The 22,140-nt window shown below is 36.7% G+C and overlaps 1 long non-coding RNA gene across 5 annotated transcripts in view; it reads left to right on the plus strand.

Moving 5' to 3' along the window:
• The window catches only part of LOC136834366 (uncharacterized), a 459,431-nt gene that overhangs the window by 134,097 nt on the left and 303,194 nt on the right, over positions 1-22,140 (plus strand). The window lies entirely within an intron of this gene.

Genomic DNA, 22,140 nt, shown 5'->3' on the forward strand with positions numbered 1-22,140 from the left:
CGTCCTTCCTTCTCCTGCCGGTTGCAGGTGAGATCAGCTTATCAGCTACAGTCGGACGAACTGTCAATTGTTACGTGTCCTTGGCCGAGTTTCGTGCCGCCCATAATCGCAGAAGAGGTTCTTTCTGTCAGTGAGAGCACTTTTAATTATTACGCTGAATAAAAAAAAACACAAGTGGTTCTTCTTGGTAGAGCAAAGTGGCTCGTTATGTGAGTAGGTAGCGGGAAGACTATAAACTTTTTGAGTGATTTTCCTGATGTTCCTTCAGAACCATACTTGGCATTTTTTTTTTTAATTTAATTGTTGAGAATTGGTCCTCATTTGTCTTAATTTTGCTCTTCGGCAAGGTTTCTATCTTCCGCCATTAAAGAGAGATTTTATAATATATATTGTATAAATAGGTTATGTATATTGTATTATTATTATTATTATTATTATATATACAGTATATGTATATATGTTACGTCCCATGCATTTTGTAAAGATCATTGATATAAATTTTCACAGTAGGTATTTTTATAAATTTCATGTCATGGCCCCATATTAATGATAAGTTTGCCCGATGCAAACACCTGAGATCTACAGTAGATCCCCGTAGCATTCAACCAGCTACCCAGAATACCCCACGTAGGGGGTAGTGCCGTCAGTGCACCTCACGCGGTGCACTGTAGGTTTTACTAGAGGTTCTTTGCAGCATCCCTTCGGCCCCCTAGCTTCAACCCCTTTCATTCTTTTTACTGTACCTCCGTTCAAATTCTCCTTCCATCTTTCTCTCCACCCTCTCCCATAAGTTGTTTCAAAGGGCAACTGCTAGGTTTTCCTCTTGTTAAACCTCTCAAACCCTTTTCTCTCAATTTCCCTTTCAGCGCTGAACTGATATCGTAGGTTCTAGCCCTTGGCTTTTGGCCGTAATTCTGTATTCCATTCCATGCTACCCAGAATGCAGAATCTCAAGGGATACCTTATTTATCGGGGTCGTAACTAATTAAATTCATTTAGATTTTTGAGGACATTGCTTTTACTCTCGCACATTCAAGGGGTGGTTGGTCAGTAATATCATTGCCCCTTACACTGGACATGTTATTATTCAAACAACATGTTATTCTTGGTGATTATACCACTTGATGTGAATTCAAGATTAACCTTGAAAGTCAACCAGATTTTTTTTTATGTACAATTTAAGTGCGTGGGTATGAAGTGTCGTTAGCTGCTATGAAATTCTTGAATGTGAAATGGCGTTTGCGTTTTTTGTACATGTCGTTGTGTACATTGAGTACATGGGGCCTGTGCGGGAAGTGCTTGTAGAAATGTTAGCGGCGGCGTATCATAATCCTCCTCTTTGCAGATAACGACTTCCTGTTCGTTAAATGTTCATGAAATTGGAAACACTAAAAGTGTTTAGGAATCAAAGAAATTGCAATTAAATGAAAATTAGGGGCTTTAAACTTGTGCTTTTGTAAATGCCTATGTGTGTTTTATTTGTGTTGATAAATAGAATGGAAAAGGACTTACCGATTTTATTAAACTTCAAGAATCTCCAAAGTTTTATTTATGACGACAAATAAAATGTAAAAGGACTTAAACTATTTTATTGAACTTCTAGAACCTCCAGAATTTTATTTATGCAGATAAATAGAATGGAAAAGAACTTTGCGATTTTACTGAACTTCGAGGAACTCCACAAAGAAACTGGTATATCATTGTGCCCTTAAAACAAGAGACTAGGAAATTGGCTTTTAATCGACTTCATAAATTCCCCCCACAGACTGCTGACGGCGTTGTCTTTTTTTTTTTTTTGAGTGATTTTTCTTAAGCTCCGACTAAAGAAAATCCTTTATTGCTGTAGTGGACGGAAAAGAGGTATCTTTATCTTCTGAGTGACATATGAAAACGCCCCTTGGCAGTCGTCATCCTTTTCATGGGAGGGGACCGAATTAAAGGGGTCGGGTTGGGAGGGCCGGAGGTAGTGCGGTACGGAGGGACCGAATTAAAGGAGTGGAAAAGGGGGAGTGGGTTAGCGTGGGATAGTGAGGGACCGAATTAAAGGAGTGGGAAGGCGGGGTTAGAGAGGGGCCGAATTAAAGAATGGGAAGGGGACAGAGAGGACCGAATTAAAGGTTTGGGAAGGGGGTAGAGAGGGACCGAATTAATTGAGTGGGAAGGGGCGGAGTAGAGAGGAAGGAGGTTAGATTTAAATCTAACCTCCTTGGTAGAGAGGAACCGAATTAAAGGAGTGGAAAGGGGGTAGAGAAGGACCGAATTAAATGAGTGGGAGGGGGTTAGAGAGGGACCGAATTAAAGGAGTGGGAAGGGGGTAGAGAGGGACCGAATTAAAGGAGTAGGAAGGGGGTATAGAGGAACCAAGTTAAAGGAGTGGGAGGGGTGGGGTAGAGAGGGACTGAATTCAAGGAGTGGAAAGGGGGGGTAGAGGGGATTGAATTAAAGGAGTGGGAAGGGGTGGGGAGAGGGGTCAGGTTAGAGTCGGCAGAGGACCGAATTGGGGGCTAGAGATAGGTTGAGGGTAAGAAGGACGACATCGCGAGAGTGGGTGGAGGTGGGGCATAGGGGAAGGGGGGTAAAACTTTCAGTTGCGCCTTGTTGATGTATAATGTTTTGTCTGCTGTTTTAATGCGGAAGAACCAAGGCTGGTGCAGGACATGAGTAATTTCTCTAGGACTCCTCAGAAAGGATGAGATATATCTTTCAGGATTTGTTCTCCCTCCTAGCGTGATAATGTATATTCTTTCAGTTTATGATTTGTTAGGGGATTTAACTCTTAAATATTTAACAACGCACACACACACACACACACACACACATATATATATATATATATATATATATATATATATATATATATATATATATATATATATATATATATATAATAAATGGCGTTATAGGAAACATTTTTGATGTAAATTTAATAAATCCATAAAATTACATATTTGAAGAGTAGCAAGTTCAGTGACGCCTGGTCATAGAATTTAAATAGTATACTGTTGAATTTCTTACCTTTTAATCTGCTTCAAAAACCAACACACACACATTTGTCACTCTCTTTTTCATGACTGGCACCCCTCCGCCCAGCATTTTTGGACCCCCTTGCTGTTGAAGTGTTTAATGAATACATCCGGTTTCCACTCTCTATTGCATCATATTCTCGACACGACTTGACGCGTAAAATATGACCCGTCTTAGTCACTTTACCGTCAGTTACTCAAAGTTGTCGTATTTCTCTTGTTTAACCATTCCTACTCGTCAGATATTTTACTGACCAGTGGTTTAGTCTATTCATTGTTTATTCTTTCATGCACACTCGAAATTCTCACCTGACTTTCGTGAACAAGACTGAAGTCGTGTTTATCGTCTCTCAGTACAATTCTTGTTATTTAATTTTTTACTTACATTTTTTCTGTTTATTTATTAATTTGTTAACTTATTTTTAGTTTTTAATAAGTGATTTCTGCTTTCTGTATATCCCATTACGTTCTGTTATTTCTTTCTATTGAATACCATATTCTTAGGAAGTTTGAATTTCAAGTCAGTGGCCCGTGTGGTGGGCTTGTTCCATATGAATAGGGTTCATCTCTTGAATAATAATAATAATAATAATAATAATAATAATAATAATAATAATAATACTTTATGTAGAATTGCATTGACAGTAGTCTCTTACTATTTACTCGCTATTAGTTTGTATATATATATATATATATATATATATATATATATATATATATATATATATATATATATATATTAATACATATTATATTATATACATTTATTAATACATTGACGATATACTTTACCGTTTTGTGTATATTTTATGTCTACTGACGTTCGAACTTCCCTCATAAATGCATTTTGCAGCGCCTCTCTCTCTCTCTCTCTCTCTCTCTCTCTCTCTCTCTCTCTCTCTCTCTCTCTCTCTCTCTCTCTCTCTCTCTCTCTCTCTCGTAACTTTTGCCCAGAAGTTTTCATAAACGGCATTGCATTCCTGTGTGTAGTAGAGAACTTAGATCAACGAGAGGAGAATCTTCTAAATCCTCGGATTCAGGTCATGTTTGTCTTGGGGCTTGAATCTCTCTCTCTCTCTCTCTCTCTCTCTCTCATTCTCACAGATCGATCGAAGATATTTTTGAAGTCAAGCTTATTGCTTTTAGGGAGTTTTTATGAACTGGCAGTTGTAAATTCAGGCGATAGAATCGGGTTTGCGAATGAATATAGCATACGAATTGGAGCTGAAAGAGAGAGGGAAGACTCTTTCAAGGGGCATCGACAATTGCATAAATTACTCGTGGCTATAATGGCGTCAAGTTATTGACGACCTTAACCAAAATGGAGATTATACATCAAGACAATAAATAAAATTAAGTTGGACGTTGGAAGTTGTCTGTAGTGCCTGCGTATAAATGCGTGCCTCACATTGTATATATGTAAATTACTCGTGGCTATAATGGTGTCAAGATATTGACGACCTTAACCAGATGGAGATTAGGCTATATGTTAAGACAATAAAATAAAGATGAAAGTTGTGTCTGTACAGTAGTTCCTATGTGTAAATGCGCGCCTTACTTTGTATATTTTCATAGTTGTCACGCGTGCTTTCTTTGATTAGCCTATGTACACGAGCTCAGTAGATTTATTTTTTCTTGGACCTTCGTTTAGACTTATACCCCTTTCACTTCTTTTACTGTACCTCTGTTCATATTCTATTTCCTCCATCTTACTTTCCACCCATTCCTAACGATTGTTTCATCATTAGTCTCAGCGCTGAATGACCTCCTAGGTCCCAGCGCTAGGCCTTTGTCCTAAATTGTATATTCCGATTACACGTAGGAATCTTAATCTATGATAATATAAATAATCCTCCGTGTTGCAGACGTTGCAATCTCTATCCAAAATCCTTCTTAATTTAGACTCGTGTTTACAGCGTGAAACTTGTTCTGCTAAGCCAAACAAGTTTTCAGCCGAGAGAAAGTTAACTTAACTGATAATCATTTGAGGTCGTTTCCTTCCGCTTTATTGGGAAACTTTTCGCTTCTTGTGTAAAAGGGCGGCAGCGGTAGATTGTTTCACCATTTCCGGTATCAGTAAAGTTTGTAATGTTTAATTTTTCCTTTCTTTCTTCCCAGGAGTTTTGTGTTTCTGTTCGTTTTATTCATATTTGGTGTCTGAAATGTTTTAGGTGGATGTATTGCTTGTGTATGATGGGAAAATCTCCCGTGCTGCTATTACATATATATATATATATATATATATATATATATATATATATATTCACCTTAGCCATAAAAAATTCGTTTATATAAGTAGTAGTACAAAAGTTCTCTAAAACATTGTAAACGTATACTTTAGAAGACTGATTATTAGTAATCATATTTTATATGAATGACTTTCTGTACCTTTTATCATACATTTAAACAAATACTGCACTGATGGAATTAAGGCGACGTATCCATAAAAACAAAATTGAACGGTTGTATGGATGAAAGAGTAAATGATTTCAGTTGGTGTTTTTTTCCCCCTTTTTATTGCTTCACATAAATTTCTTTGGACTTCCCATTCTTAGAAGCGTACAGCCACACCTGTTAGTTAAGTTTTATAGGTGGACCTTGGCTCGCATGGCGCGCGCACACATAAGCTAAGTTGATTTACTGAACCTGAATTCGATTGGCATATGCATAGAGTCATCTAACCTATATATATATATCTATAATATATATATATATATATATATATATATATGATGGCTTAGTGGTTCGAGTCACTTGTCACCCTCACGATGGTTCTAGCGCATAAAAAGGATAGGATCAATTCTTGTCACGTTAGGAGAACTTGATATATGAAAATTATTTGGGTGTAAGTTATTCCCAAGGTAAAGTGAATCCAATATTAAAGGGACCATACACACACTCACACAGACACAACACACACACACACACACACACACACACATATATATATATATATATATATATGATGTATATATGATGTATATGCTTATGTGTTGAACACATTTTCGCAATAAAACGCGAACGAAAAATCGAACATATACAATAACAAACGCCATAATTAACTACCAGCATTGATAATGTCGTGCACGACTGATGGCATCACTAGGTGTAAGTAATGAAAGAGACCTCTAAAAATAACTATTATTGACGTAATGGAACTTCAGCTCTCGGAATAGCACATTAATACACCAAGCCCACGCTGACGTAAATGGCCGCAGTGATTGGACAGGGGACTTTTTCATAGATTTAAATGATGGTTTACAAGAATAGCATGACTAATCACACACACACACACACGCAGTTGACTGACTGAATGAACTAGTATCATTAGAAGATGTATACATGTATGTGTATGTATATATATATATATATATATATATATATATATATATATATATATATATATATATATATATATATATATATATCGGCGTTCTGGTACGTCAGTAATAACTATTTTTAGAGAGGGTTCTTTCCTTACCTGCAACATGTTATTAATGGTTTTGCTTTGATGCTTTTTTTTTTTGTAATATTTTACAAATAGGATTCTATCTTTTGATATATAACTCTCTCTCTCTCTCTCTCTATATATATATATATATATATATATATTATATTCCTTGTTTATTGCAGTAATTCCCACCATAAGCTCGAGTACTGTTGCGGTAATTGTAGATTTCACTGACATGCGTTTTATAGCGTACGGCCTTAGATAATTTCGTCCCGTAATTAAGCCTTTGTTTTAGGCTTTGTGTTTTTTGTTAGCCTTAGTGTGTTTCTCTTTTGTAATAGGATTTGCTGTAACTCTAACCCCCAGAACTCTGTCAGGCTCGCGTTGTAGGGCTCATGTAAGTACCTGTACCCCCGTAGGGGCGTAGTGCCGTCAGTACACCTCACGTGGTGCACTGTTGGCATTACTTGAGGGCCTTTGCAGCGCCTCTTCTTTGGTGCCCTAGCTGCAGCCTCTCTCTTTTCCGTTACTGTACCTCCGTTCGTTTTCTCTCTCTTTCATCTGACTTTCCACCCTCTCTAAAAATTGTTTCCTAGTACTCCTCCTGTTACCTTTCAGTACTCTTACTGTCAATTTCCGTTTCAGCGCTGAATTACCTCATCGGTCCCAGCGTTTGGCCTTTGGTCAAAATTCTATATGCTATTCTATTCTAAGTACCTGTAGGTTTTATAATTATTCATATATTTGTGTAAATTGTGCTGTGTAAAAGAATCGACTCCATGTCGTGCACGCAGATGTACGCACTGCCTTTAGGCTTATATATCAATATCTATTGTTTTCATATCAAGTACAATGCGAAAGTATTGTAACATACACAAAAGTTTCCTAATACAGTTCTTGCATTTTAATAATTTACGTACTTTTTTGTATATTTTTTATATTTCATAATTTGTTAATGTATTTGTTCTTTTTTTTATAAGTGAGATCTCTTCTTTCTGTATTTCCGATTAACTCCTCTTACTTCTTTCTAATAAACACCATATTCTCTGGAAGATTGAATTTCAAGTCAGTCTTCCCTGTGGGCTTGTTTCATTTGAACAGGGTTCGTCTTCTGAATAATAATAATAATAATAATAATAATAATAATAATAGCAGCTTTTAAAATGAAAACAGTATTCGTTATCCAAACATTTGCATCTAAGAAAAAATCTTATATATGCCTTTTGTGCTCAAAATGAGGCTGGCCTTTTCATGCCAATGTAGCATTCCCCTGAAAGTAAAATTTAGATCACTTATTAAGACAGAAATACCACCTGGGAATTTCATTTCCCCCGACAAGTACGTCGTTTGGGAAGGAAATTTTCATTTAGCGCAACACGAAATTGATCAATTACGGATAATACGGTTGGAGTGGGTTGGACTCGAAGATAATAGCAGAAGTAAAAATTGAATTGGCGTTTGATGACAGCACATAAAAAAATTTGTTATTATTATTATACAGAGACCGACGGCACTTGCAGCGCTCAATACCTTTACGTATCACAGGTGGGAAGTGAACACAGGGAGAAGAGAGAGAGAGAGGAAAATAAGTATGGCCTTACGTAAAGTCTAAGGGAAAGTTTTGAAGTGGAATTAGGCCTAAAGATATTATATGATCTTGAAAAGACTAAGGACGAATGGAAATAACAATTGAAACAGCAAACAGAAGTCGTCTAAGCAGCACAACAAAAGACATCTTTATTGCTTTAAAAACTTTCAATTGAAGGGTGCGTCCACATTAAAATTAAACATGTTATAAATACAGGTCGTTGACATATCGCACACGCATCACAAACACGATAAATTTAAGTTGACTTATTTTAAAACAAGTCAACAACGTATCACAAACATGTTAAATACAAGTCAAGAATTTATCACAAAAATGTTAAATACAAGTCAAGAACTTATCACAAACACGTTAAATACAATTCAACAACTCATTACAAACATGTTGAATGCAAGCCAACGACTTATTGGTTGCCCGAGTCAATGCTTCATACGATTATCCAGCATTTGCCAAAGATTTGTTCGCCACCGGCGGTCGTCGACTTGTTTTCAACCTGTTTGGGATATGAATGCGGTAACTTTATGACATGTTTTTGACATATTTAGCTGTGGCGAGAATACAAAGCACAAAACTCCTCAAAAAGAAAAACACATTGGAGTAAAATTCCATATAGGATACGAGGCATGAAAGTAACATATTTAGCGTAGTGAAAAAAAAAAAAAAAAAAAAAACTCAGTCCTCCTTTGATTCCCCGAGAACTTAATAATAATCCCTTGAATACAGATGGGCCGGGAAAACAAAGCCTATATTGCATATGAGTTTTGGGAAATAATTAGGGAAATTGGGGAGTTTGGGTACCCGACTTCTTTTTTTTTATTTTTCAGTATACGCTTCAAGGGCAATATTCTCCTGCTATCCACTTATGGCCTCAACTTTTCGGGAAAGAAATCGCTTAAAATTGAACTTAATATGCTAATGGAGGTGTTTTTCATTAAGTAGCTCTTGGAGGCGAGTGTGCCACAAGGCTTTTGGAGGAGAGTTTTTTATTGGATTTTAATGGAACTAAAAATATTCATTGGGCGGGAAGCGGCGTCCAGGCCCTTGCAGCATCTCGCCAGAGAGAGAGAGAGAGAGAGAGTTGATATAGCGGAAGAGCAAGGAGGGAGAGTATTTTTCAAGATGGTGATATTATAGGAAAAAAGTATTTATTGTTAGAGAGTTAGAGTTATTATGACAGAAGAGCAAGAGGGAGAGTATTTTTCAAGAAGCGATATTAAAGGGAAAAAAGCATTTCGCCGGAGAGAGATTTAATATGACAGAAGAGCAAGGAGAGTATTTTTCAAGATGTGATATTAAAAGGAAAAAAAAAACTTCGCCAGAGAGAGAGAGAGTTAATATGATGGAAAATCAAGAGGGAGAGTATTTTTCAAGATGTGATATTAAAGAATACAGCATTTTTGTAAGAGATAGAGAGTATTTCTAATATGGTGGAAGGTAGAAAGGAAAGTGTTTTTCAAAATTTCGGAATAAAATATCTACGTCAAAGTGAAATAAAGATAAGGTTAAGATGTATGCTTTATCTCGTTTTCTAGAGTGTATTGCGATCATGAGTGTATTGTCCTGACACTTTCCTCAGTGGATGCAAACTTTAAAGTCTACAATATTCTTTATTGCCTTAACCTTTACATTTTCCATTTTTTTATGAGGATGCATGTGAGAATCTATAACAAAAGGCATTTCGATATACACATATATTTAATGTATTTTTTTTACACCCATACGTTTGTGTATTGATATACTGTGAACGATGATCATACTTTGTTAAATAATAAAATTAACTGTTGTACTGAATGATGGTTATCGCTGAAAAAGTCTTAGCGGATGAAATCATTTTAATCCACATTAACTGTAAAAAAAAGGTATTATGTACGATGAAGTATTCTGATATTCAAGTATTGCTTCTTCTTTTTATTATTAATATTGTTTTTATTGTTGTTTATTTGTAAGTAAACTCGAACGTTGTGTGTGTGTGTGTGTGTGTGAGAGAGAGAGAGAGAGAGAGAGAGAGAGAGAGAGAGAGAGAGAGAGAGAGAGAGATGCATTCGGTGAAATTGTCTGAGGTATATTTTGACATCTGAAAGGTAGTTATTACCCAGGTAGGAGAAATATAGGCAGCTGTCTCTCCAAGGCCCGTCGAAAATGAAGGAACATGATATAGGATTCTTTATTTAGGTTACCGTAACTGGACCTGACCAAATACTGCTTTATTAGCTATAAATCTCTCTCTCTTTCTCTCTCTCTCTCTCTTGTTGAAAGATGTAATTTTTCCTTCCACTCCCTCAGGGAGAAACATTAATGAGAAATACCGATTGTGTAATTATTTTTAAACATGGAAAGACCAACGTACTCCTCTTCTCTCTCTCTCTCTCTCTCTCTCTCTCTCTCTCTCTCTCTCTCTCTCTCTCTCTCTCTCTCTCTCTCTCTTCTCTCGTCGGAAAAAATGTTACTTTTCCTGCCACTTCTTCTCGGGGTTAGCTATAGGGGAGAGGGAACAAAAGTAATAAATACCGACTGTATTATTTCTAAACGTACTTCTCTCTCTCTCTCTCTTGTCTCTCTCTCTCTCTCTCTCTCTCTCTCTCTCTCGTTGAAAAAAATGTTGTTACTTTTCCTTCCCTTCTCTCGGGGTGGGGGGAAAACATCTAGCCGTAAGCTCAACAATTAAAACTTTTGAGGAATTGAGCTGAGAACTTCCCTTTGGAGTGAAGGAAGGAGGAGGAACTTTTCAACGAGAGAGAGAGAGAGAGAGAGATTATTTAATGTTAACTTGAAGTACTTCTTGACGACTTCGCCTTTTGCCTCTTGTGTGTGTCTCGTCGTTTCCTCCCTCGGGGGAAATTTTTGGGCTCTAAACTTTTTTTTTTCTTCTTCTTTTTTACCCTTCGGACCCCTGATGTTGTTGATGTCTGCCGTGTTGTCTTGGCCTGTGAGGAAGGATGGAAGAGGGTACGCGTGTTTATTTTGCTTTATTTTGCGTTAGTTAATTTTGCTTCATTTTGCATTAGTTAATGGTTGCTGGGTTTCTTGTAGGCATTGGTGTGATATCGGATGTCTTTATAGTCAAGTCAGTTCATCAGTGTTAAGGTTAGCCATTAAGATTGATTGCTTTTTTTTTTATTAAATAAAATATAATATTGCTGTGAACAGATGTCACATCTTTGACAAATATTAAAGGAATTGTCATCAACAGTACATCGATGTTACATTTAGCCGTTAAGATTGATATAGCGTTTTTGATTTTCTAAAAAAATGTTTTGTCTCGAAAAAGTTTCATATTTGATAGATATTAAAGGAATTGTCATCAAAACAGCATTTTTCACCTTTGGATCATTGTACGCTTCCTTATATTTATAACTTACTCTCTGGATGGAAAAGAACAAAACGATATTACGGTGTGCAGGTCGTGTTATACATATCTAGTTAAGGGAATCTAGTTCAAGGATTGCATTAGCTTTCAGCCCATTAAATCTCGTTTTCCATTGGCATGATATAGATTTGTTTCGGGTGGTTACGGCAGATTCTCGATTATTCCCCCTTGCTTGGACAAAAACTCTAGATCTCACCATAAATACCCCCCTCTCTCTCTCTCTCTCTGTCTGTGTGTGTGTGTGTGTGTGTGTCTGAAGATGCCATTTTCTTCCAACTATTATTTCCTTCGGCACCAATCTTAATTCTCTCTCTCCCTCTCTTTTAACAAACACAGCTCCTAATCCTCACCTCTAGATCCTCCATCGATGAGATCCTCAATTAGCCCCTGGATGTTCTAATATCTCGGTTACGGAATCTGGGTCGATTACGAGGTTCTCGTGCCTAAGGGGGCTCTTGCAACACGTAACCCGTAACGTTCGAACCAAGTTTCACTGCCAAGTGTCGTTACGGAAAGTATGTAACATCTCAACATATGTACTTCAGCGTTTAGGAATGTAGGAATTGCTTTGTATTGGTGCATATTGCAATTACAGTTGAGTAGATTACCAAGAGGGTGATACCGCCTATGACGGTAACATGGAATTGTAACTGTATCTTTTATTTTAATTTGTTTTCTCTTTTTTGATAAGTGATTTCTTCTTTCTGTAATTCCCATTACCTTTTGTTAACTCTTTTCCAGTGAACACCATATTCTGTGGAAGCTTGAATTTAGAGTCAATGGCCCCTTTCGTGGGCTTGTTCCAGATGAATGGGGTTCATCCTCTGAATAATAATAATAATAATAATAATAATAATAGCTGAGGCAACAGGCAGTCACTAAGGAAACATCACGGTTATTGTCAGACATAACTGTCTTGAAAGGTTCCTTCTGTATTCTCCTGGACAAGAGGCCATCGACCTAGATGTGCCTACAAGGCCTGGGGAATCCTCCATACCATAGGCCCCAGCCCTTCCCGGCTCCCCCCCCCCCAACTTGTGGGTATTGGTGCCCGTCACCTGTTTAATAAAAAAAAACAGACGAACTGTAACCCCCTACTGATTTTTATTTAAATATTCTTAATTGTATACATTTTTCTTTTGAGTAAAATCTTTTGTATGAAGTTTCTTTGAAAATTGATTTATGCCTGGCTAATTCGTGTTGCTTCTTTGAATTAATAGCTCTCAATTCTAGAAATTGGGGACGTAAATTTAGCATTACCGTATATATTATTTTTACCAATAGTCATTCAAAGCCAAGATAATTTCTCTTGGTTTTCTGAGCACTTCCCAGTGTTATTTTTTGTGAATAAACTTAACCTCGTCCAATATTTCCGATTTTACCTTCCAAAATCCCCGGAGGGAGTTAGTGCCGTCAGTGCACCTCGCGTGGTGCTCCGTAGGCATTACTTGAGGTTCCTGCAGCGTCCCTTCGGCCCCTAGCTTCAGCCTCTTTCATTCCTTTAACTGTACCGCTGTTCATATTCTCTTTCTTCCATCTGACTTTCCACCCTCTCTAACAATTGATTCATAGTGCAACTGCGAGATTTTCCTCCTGTTATACATTTCAGACCTTATTGTCAGTATCCCTCTCAGCGCTGAATGACCTCACAGGTCGCAGCTCTTGGCCTTTGGCCTGAATCCTATATTCTATTCTATTCTGCTATAATTGTCTTCCTTGAAATTGACCCACAGTTTTGAAAGTGTTGACTAATTACCAGTTACAGACTCACTCGCTTGCTATTTGTACATAATTGAAGTAGCAGAGAAAGGGCCAGTTTATTGAAGTGTGTTGGGTACTGGCTACGATGCTGGCATTGTCACAAAATTCCTGAAGGTTTTTGAAGAAATCTCTTGGGCTGTAGAGGCTGGGAAGGCGTGATTTTACGCTGGCTATGCCCACTGTGTTTAGTAACTCTCTCTACGAAATATTTGATGTTGAGGCTAGACCTTTGTTTTTTTTATATATATTTTTATCTACTTTTTTATGATTGTTAATATTTTTTTGGCGCCGATGACCTTGCTGTTATGATCTCTCTCTCTCTCTCTCTCTCTCTCTCTCTCTCTCTCTCTCTCTCTCTCTCTCTCTCTTCTCAATAACTGCAGCTGATTACGCTGGCTATGTCCCCTGTGTCACGGTCCAGGTATATAGCCTACCTAGACCGTGCCTTGTGCATAGTAACTCTTTCTCTCTCAAATTATGTCCGAATCCAATACGAGAGGGCCCCCAAATAGGTATTCCCCCACCCCCGTATGGGTGTAACCAATCTTGAGGCGAAGTCTCTCTCTCTCTCTCTCTCTCTCTCTCTCTCTCTCTCTCTTGAAATTAGTCTAAAATTTCCACGGGTTTAAAAGTAATCCAGTCTTTGTCGGTGTTGTTTTCAGAGGTTAGGAGGTAATTCGTTCCGGTTCAGTATCAAAGATTATTGCATAGGATTTTGTGGAAAATTTTTAACCGGTTATGTGACTTGACTCGTCTTTCTTGTTCGTAACTTTAGGAATGACGATAGTTTTCGTTGTTGTGCTTTTTGCCACGATGAAAACAATATTCTTCTTGTTTTCTTCTTCTTCTTCTTCTTCTTCTTCTTCTTCTTCAGAAGAAGAAGAAGAAGAAGATAAATCCTAATAACATGGAACAAGCCCACAGGGGCCATTAACTTGAAATTCAAGCTTCCAAAGAATATGGTGTTCGTTAAGTCAAGTATACCTTAGTTTAACCAGACCACTGAGCTGATTAACAGCTCTCCTAGGGCTGGCCCGAAGGATTAGACTTATTTTACGTGGCTAAGAACCAATTGGTTACCTAGCAACGGGACCTACAGCTTATTGTGGAATCCGAACCACATTATACCGAGAAATGAATTTCTATCACCGGAAATCAGTTCCTATAATTCTTCATTGGCCAGTCGGAGACTCGAACTCGGGCCTAGTAGAGTGCTAGCCGAGAACTCTACCGACTAGTCCAACAAGGAACTATGGTGTTCGTTAGAAGAAGTAAAGGGAGGTAAAGGGAAATGCAGAAAGAAAAGCTCTCACATATTAAAAGAAAAAAAAAAGAAAAAATAAATTAATAAATAAGTAAAAATTTAATAAAATGCAAGCAGAATAGTATTAGGGTAGTAATGCACTGCATCTTCGCTTGAACTTTTCAAGTTCCAATTGCGCGACATCCTCAGGGAGTCTGTTCCACAGTACGACGGAGTTAGACGTAGTTTGAAGACTTTCCATTGAGATTTTTAATCCAAGTTAGACACGCTTCGTGCACAACAGAAGAATTTACACGCAGTCGCATCAGTGCATGAGCAGACTACATCTTAACTGGTACGCAACTCCTCGTTCTCCTGTCCGTTTCGGGGCTAAACCTGAAAGATGATTATTATTAAAATCTGTTAGCGCGCTTCATCGATGTTGGTTTATAAGGCGATCATGAATTTTCCATCAAACTGCACACTCCATTTTCCCATCTCGAGATTATTAATTCAAAGTAGAGGCGTGTCTTAATTGCCCCACCGTATTTGGGGCGTAATCTTCGAGCAAGACGCTTCATTCCCGTCTGGTCCACGATCAAGTTGACAAGGGCTGTTCTAAATTCTGCATGGAAAGTAACTCGTAGGTCTTAATATTGAGACAGAGCTCCCAGGCAACTTCTTAATTATGCTGACTTTGCTGTGGCCAGATTGCTGTTGGTTTTAGGAATCCTGTTAATTCAACCCTCTTCTGCTGAATTTTTGCGATGGATGGGATGTCGAATATTGCTAAGAAACTGCGAAAGTTGTATAAAGGTAGTTTTTGAATACGAATTTCTTTCTTCTTCTTCTTCTTCTTCTTCTTCTTCTTCTTCTTCTTCTTCTTCTTTTCTTTCTTCTTTCTTCTAGATTAGGTAGATTTTTTAGTCTTCTAGATAAAGGTAGATTTTTATTTTTCTTCTTCTTCTTCTTCTTCTTCTTCTTCTTCTTCTTCTTCTTCTTCTTCTTCTAGATTAAGGTAGATTTTTAGTCTTCAAGATAAAGGTAGATTTTTCATTTTCTTCTTCTTCTTCTTCTTCTTCTTCTTCTTCTTCTTCTTCTTCTTCTTCTTCTTCTTCTTCTTCACCACCAGTATTATTATTATTATTTTTATTATTATTATTATTATTATTATTATTATTATTATTTTTAGTAAAACTAGACAAATGTGGTATATCCTGCTGTCAGTTCACATGTGTTTATATCTTTTTATTACTTGAATATCTGTTAAAAACATTATCAGCACTAACATATAAATGGTTCATTTTCAGATATATATAATGTATTATGAATTTGTGGCTAGTGTTCCAGTGAGCTTTTTTAATCAGTTTGCCTATGAAAAATCAGTATCTTACTCCTGCTAGGTATGTTTAGGTACTGGATAATATAGTCCTGGGTTTAGCACATGTTAGTTAATTCACCAAAATATTCTGATTATTTGAAATTTTAGCCTTTGTTTAAATAGATTAATTTAAGGTCATTTTGAAAGTTGGAACGGGAATGTCACCGGAAGATGGCTTCTCTAACGATTAGAATATTTTTATTTGTTGAACAAAGAATTAGTTTTAATTGTTCAGCGTGAAATATAACCTGTAATTCGAAGTGAAATTGATCACTTAATAAACCACATTGTTGAAAGTATGTAATAAAAATCCACAAATATATTAATAAATTGCATTGATATGCACAAGATTTATTTACATAATTGTGGATTTTTATTACATAACATTTTATCCTGACATTGTGAATTTCTTAGCATTGTTGAAATGATTTGGAAAGTAATTAAAAATCACTCATTTTTAAAATTTAGAAATGTCATATGCGTCACAAACAGTTTTTCGCCAACCATTTCATCCTCGGCATATTCTTATCCTCATATTTCTCTTATCTGAGGTCTTTTTGCTGTATCTCATCTCCGCCTAATCTGATGTTATAGCGACTTAGTCTATGACTCGGCGAGTTCCCCGCTTTGCTCGTTCATTGCTTGTATTAATTTTACGATCTCTCTCTCTCTCTCTCTCTCTCTCTCTCTCTCTCTCTCTCTCTCTTATCTTCTCATGCCATTATTCTTTATTGAAAGCGTTTTCTTATGGCTTTTCCGTTATCTCACCGTCGCTCGTATTGGGTTAAAATTGGTGTTAGTTTTCTCAATATTCAGTTTTAAGAACGATGCGTCTTTAAAGGTATTTTTATTGCCATCTAGATGTTGAATAATAATAATAATAATTATTATTATTATTATTATTATTATTATTATTATTATTATTATTATTATTATTATTATTATTAAGCAACGTTCCTATAAGGTTTTGACATGCAGGGGATTTAACTGTTTTTAGTTGGAGTGAAATGATTTAAGCTCTCTCTCTCTCTCTCTCTCTCTCTCTCTCTCTCTCTCTCTCTCTCTCTCTCTCTCTCTCTCTCTGAGGTGATAAAATTCTATTCAGTTTTTAAGATTGATATGCTGGATTCCTTTGGCATTTTCGAAGGTGTCTTGTCAAAGAGATACAGGCCCATATTTGCATAATCTCTGAGCATTTACGCTTTCGTATTCACTCAGTATTTAAATGTAATCTTCATTGATGTAGTAGTTGATAAACAGTTGAATACACTTATTGCTAATTAGGTCGCAAATTTGCGACAGGTTTCATTATTTGTTTGTCATTAGTATTAAGTAATAGTTCCATCAATTATCGTAAGCCGAGACGCAATTAGTCGACATAGGCTATGTCACCATTGATTATAATACCGAAAGAGCGCAGAATACTGCTTGGTAAACAATTGATCTGATAAGAGAGTGTCTTTCGCAGAATGACAATATTAGCGCGGATTCTGGGAACAAGCTTCTGCTCCTCCTCCTCCTCCTCCTCCTCCTCCTCCCCCTCCTCCTCCTCCCCCCCCAACCTCCGCCATTTACTCCGCCACATCTGGTACAGCGAAACACCAATCTATGCCACACCTCTCCCTAACATGAACATAGCTCTTCCCCCCCCCCCCCAGAACCTCCCACTTGATCCTAAAGACCCAGGAATTTTTAACCACGCAAAGCGTCGGTAGTAATGTTTTGGTATATAGGCTATTTTCCCATATATTTGATTTAATGTGTTACTGTTGAAAAGATTCTTTCATTAAATTCATGACAGTTGGTTGTCTCTCAGAGACGTGTTTGGTGACTACAGCTGTGTTTTTCACTAACACCGGGTGACGTTGCAGTCATGAAAATTGTTATTGTAATTATTCAGAAGATGAACCCTATTCATATGGAACGAGATGTGGCGGTATTTGACATGAAATGCAAGCTTCCAAACAATATGGTGTTCATTCGAAAGAAGCAAGAGAATGCGTGATTTAGTTATACAGGTTTGCATACCCATAGAGATCGAGGATTTCTCGCCGGAGTTAGAGAGTGTCGGTTCCTTTGAAGAGTAGAAAGTAATATTTGGCCTACGAGAAAGCCATGGAGGGTAGAATGTTGGAAAGTGCCCATGGAAAATTGATTTTCTCTGGGTCACTACCGCATTCCCCTCGACTTAATGTGAAATTGAGAGATTCTTAAGTTTAATATTTTGTTGTGGATGTCTGTCTTTTTAAATGTTAGTGAGTAATTCATATGTATGATTTAGCACTGTGTAGGGCGTTGTTAGGAAAAGCATTCTTTAGTGAAGGAGAGTGGACTGTAGGTCAGTTGGTCTTCGGAAAGGGCAGGTGTGGAATAAATTTCTCTGGACCAGTTAGGAGAGGGTGGAGAACTCCATTCGTAATGTTGGGGTAAAAAAAGTTACGTGAAACTGGAGAAAAATTGCAATTCATGTAAAGAAAATGAGTAAACCTTTCCAACAGAGATATAAATGAAAGTAATTCCAATAAAACAAAAATAAGTCTAAACTAACCGTAAGAACACTTGTTATCTAGCGTGTTACTGATATCAACGAAACTCACCTGTGATATTTTTGTTATAGTAGTGTAGTTGTTATTGTAGCATTTTCGAAATCCGTAAAATTGATGTTCATGGTAATTTTATATCAGTGTTTCAGAATAATTGGAAGAGATTCCTACGAACAGGTGCGAAGGGACTTAAAAGAATGTAAAATAAAAAAAAAATAAAAAAAAAAAGACATTATATCAGTTTTGTTGAATGTATAATTTTTCAGTTGGGTTAATTGATACATATTATTATTTAAAACTAGAAAACCCATTAGGGAAGATTGAATCGCTAGGGTTTGTTTGAAGAAAGAAGGGATGTTCGTACAATTGTCTTTATAAATAACTTCTGCAAGTATTTCGTGGTAGTATTTTGAATAAAGGAGGGAATGTTTTAAAAGGCAATAGATCTCTAAGACTGCAGTTGTTCCCTGCTGTGCTGCCTTGAGAGCTTACTTGTAACCTTTAAAGAAAAGGGAATTTCTTCAAGCATTCTTACATCTTAATTTAGACTTAACCTTGTAAGCAGTCTTCCTATTAGAGGCAAGCTTAACAATTTTCTTTTTTCATGGTTATGCTCCACCCTTCTCCCGTCAGGTTTTTTTTGGGGGCTAAAAAGGCATTTGGCTGACCTTCCATTGGCTTTTGAACACACACACACTTACATATGTCTTTGTATGTGCGCGTGTATATGTCTACACATGCACACACGCCATCACACTTGTTGTCCGGCGTGGATATCAAACCCTCTCCATTCTAATACCTCTTTCACTCTATTTATCCAGCGCTTTCTGGCTTTCCTGCCCACCTTCCTCGTAACATTTCCAAGTTCTTACTCGTTTTTCACTAACCTGCCATTAAACTGTCACAAAATGTAATCCATCTTTTTACGTACACTAACTTCTTCAAACAACTTCCTCCACGTATCTCTCCACATTTTCCTCCCCTTCGTTACACCACACACAATAGTATTCAGTAAAAGTTTATCTGAACATGTTCAACATATTTCTTTCATTTACATTTGCCATCAACATTCACTCCAGTGGATTACAAATTCGTAACCAGAGACACTTCCCAATCTTTTGCACACACCCCGCTGCCTTCCTCGCTTCACCCGTTCTGTGACTCGTGTTATGTTGTTATTATTATTATTATTATTATTATTATTATTATTATTATTATTATTATTATTATTCTGGAGATGAACCCTATTCTTATGAAACAAGCTCACAGGGGCCATTGGTGTGAAATTCAAGCTACCAGGGAATATGGTGTTCATTATAAAGAAGTATTAGAAGGTAAAGGGAAATACAGAAAGAAGAGATCACTTATTAAAAAAGGAAAAATTAATTAACAAATTAATAAGTAAATAGATAAATAAAAATATACAGTTGAAACAGATAGCGGGAAGTTGCCATCAAGTATTTGTTCAGGCTGGGCGTTTCTTAATAATCACTGTCTTCTGTTGTTCGAAAATAGAATTTATTTAAAAGCAGCAGAGAATAAACCTGATACAGTAGGTCAGCATAGTAAAAAAACATAGTTGAAATCGCTTATTCAAAAGGCCGGATAAAAAGCGGCTTCGCCAAAATGATGTCAAAAGTTAAAATTTCATTATGTTTTTCTTTTTGTTAAAATTTTAAGATGTTTTTCTTTTTGTTTTTGCATTTAGTTTATTTTCCAAACAGGTAGAATTGATATTTGATTAGGATATGCTAAACTATATACGAACAAATTAATTTATTTCATTTAAGACAGTTAAAATATTAACGCTGGCGATATTGCTGCCTGAAAAACTTCATTGGGAGAGCAAAGCTTACGGGATAGAATCTTTTCCAATATTTCTACAAACGATACCTTTTATTTTAATTCATTAAAGAGAACTCGATCGCGTTACTCCTCAGATATTCACGAGCCTTTCAGGAAAGATTATGACCACAAAAATGTGCCATCATGCATTTATGAAATAGATCGGCTTCCCTTCACGTCCACTGCTATCATAGAAGTCTGCAGATCAGAATTGTACATATCTTGTTCTCAGAGAAAGAGAGAGAGACGGAGGACCTGACGCTTTCCACACCTAATCTCCTTAATGGAGGCGGCAACACGCTGGAACGTGGTCGATTCAGGCTGTGAGTTGGAATATCCCAAGTGTTGGGGCGGGGAGGGGGTAGAGCTGCCCCTTTTTTTTGGTTTTTTACCTTTTTTTATTTTAGTTCGGGGTATCGGATCTATTAACATTAACATGCCCAAGATTTTTTGCTTAAGTGGTCAGAATATTTGGCCAATACCAAGATTTTTTTGTGTGGTAAAAATATTTAGCCATTTTCACAGACCATTGCAAGGAGTGAGATCATCCTCAGACCCTTTTTGGTCACGCTTTGATCTCTTGTTGATTGCAGTGTCCCGTGTTAGAGTTCGCTATAGGCGCAATTATAGTAGTTAAATGTCCGCTTATTCCTGATGGCGTGGCGTGGCTAGTTTAGAAAGGGAAAAAAATTATTAGTGTTACCTTGCAAGCAGCAACGGCGAAGTAGTCTTGAGTTGCAAAGGTTTTCAGATTATTAAACGATTATTAGGCGTTAGGTACAAATGTTGTAAGATTATTAAATGATTATTAGGCGTTAGGTACAAATGTTTTGAGATTAATAAACAATTGTTACCAGAGGTTTCACAGTCGCCGTCGTGAGTGACAGCCAAATACAATTGAGGAGGAAGAGGCAGGTAAGTCAACATGTCATCAGAAGAGTAATAACATTACCGTTTGTCAGGATTTCCTGAAAGGGGGGGAGGGGGAGGGCTTTGGTTAAATTGGTAGGCGCCTGACCGTCACTTTGGCCGATTATTCTTTTGGGGTTGGGGAGAGGGAAGGCGTGTAGTGTATTATTTCATGCCGTCGACGAGGGCTGGATAGATGGTGAAGTGGGGTCGGGGGTGGGGGCCGGGTATATGATGATGGTGGGCTTCTAAGCCTAACCGTATCGGTGACGACTTGGTCACTCGTGATATTATGACTCTACAGAAGCGTGTGCTATCTTTATTTATCTGTTTTGTAGTAATATTTGAAAAGATGATTCTGTCTGTTTTGTAGAAATATTGGAAAAAATTCTTTTTTTCTGTAGAAATATTGAAAAAAACTTTTTTTGTAGAGATACTGGAAAAAATTATTCTGTCTGTTTTGTAGAAATATTTGAAAAAATTTTTGTTCGTCTGTTTGGTGGAAATATTGGAAAAAATTATTTTGTTTGTGTGCTCTATAGAAATATTGGAAGAAATTATTCTATTTGTCTGCATTGGAGAAATATTAGACAAAAGGATTCTGTTTGTTTTGTAAAAACATTGGAAAAAATTATTCTGTTGTCTGTTTTGTAGAAATATTGGAAAAAATTATTCTGTTGTCTGTTTTGTAGAAACATTGGAAATAATTATTCTCTTTGTTTTTCTAGAAATATTGGAAGAAATTATTCTATTTGTCTGTTTTGTAGAAATATTTGACAAAATTATTCTGTCTGTTTTGTAGTAATATTGAAAAAATTATATTGTTTATCTGTCTTTTAGAAATATTGCAAGATTATTATTCTATCTAGCCCGTAAATTTTGCTTTGCCAGTCAAGGTTTTCAGTGAATTAACTATTTCATGTATTCTCTTTAAACAATTACAAATTTTGTGTGAAACAGGCACCATTCAGTGTTATCTCAATACCCCAGAATTTTACTGTAAAAAAAGAA

This window comes from Macrobrachium rosenbergii, chromosome 53 (assembly GCF_040412425.1).
Source record: "Macrobrachium rosenbergii isolate ZJJX-2024 chromosome 53, ASM4041242v1, whole genome shotgun sequence".
Lineage (NCBI taxonomy): Eukaryota > Metazoa > Arthropoda > Malacostraca > Decapoda > Palaemonidae > Macrobrachium > Macrobrachium rosenbergii.